Raw genomic sequence first — 914 nt, 5'->3', positions numbered from 1 at the left:
TTTAAATAACCCCTTAAATTACTCGTTTTGAGAGGTTACTAAGTTACCACAATTTGTGAAGTCAGGCCATAAACATGAGCATTTAAGATTGCTGAAGCTAGATTTTTTGTTTATAAAAACTTGAGAGAAACTCAGTCAATGTCTGAGGTATTCTTGAACATAGTAAATTCCTGAACATAGTAAATTCAATATCTTTGGTTTGTACATTGTTGTTTTGTATGGTATTAGATGTATAAAGTTATTTCTGTCATTAAATAAACTGATCTTTGCCGTTAATACTTTTAAGCAACTTTCTTTTCAGAAAGAGGGAATTCCTGAATCATATTTAATTGCAAACTACTGAAGGGACTCAGTTACTGGATTGCAGTGAACAGCTTCAGTTGTACAGTGGATGATTTTGGATGACCAGATGAACTCCTTCTAGGAGTTAGATGTGAATAAAATGAATTATAGCAATTTTACACATTTTTATTAAAGTCTCATGAAACCTTGAGGTCACTAGCTTTTTACTATGATGTGCTGGTTCCTTTCAAATGAAAGGAGAGTAGGGGAACTGCTTTATATTCAAAACCTGAATCCAGTTCCCCAGCACTCATGGCAGGCCAAGCGCCATCTAAATGATCCCTGACAGGTCTTTGTTTAACCTGCTCTTAATCTTCAGTGATGAAGGTTGTACAAGCCCCCTAGACTATTTATTCCTGTGCTTAACCTTCCTGACAGGAAGTTTTTCCTAATTCCCAGGCTTTCTGCTATATAATTTGAGGTAGGACTCTACTGCCTGTTCTGTCTCACCCAATTGATTTAGTTCAGTTTCTAATATGTTGAGATGTATTCAGTGTGCTTCACACTAAAATGTTCAATATGTTGCAAATTTTTGTTTTGACCGGTAACTGAAACTCTAGTTCCCCAGAAAA

The sequence above is a fragment of the Pelodiscus sinensis genome, chromosome 1, assembly GCF_049634645.1.
Source record: "Pelodiscus sinensis isolate JC-2024 chromosome 1, ASM4963464v1, whole genome shotgun sequence".
NCBI classification, from domain to species: domain Eukaryota; kingdom Metazoa; phylum Chordata; order Testudines; family Trionychidae; genus Pelodiscus; species Pelodiscus sinensis.
The sequence above is the reverse complement of the archived record's forward strand: the minus strand, read 5'-3'. Positions refer to the sequence as shown.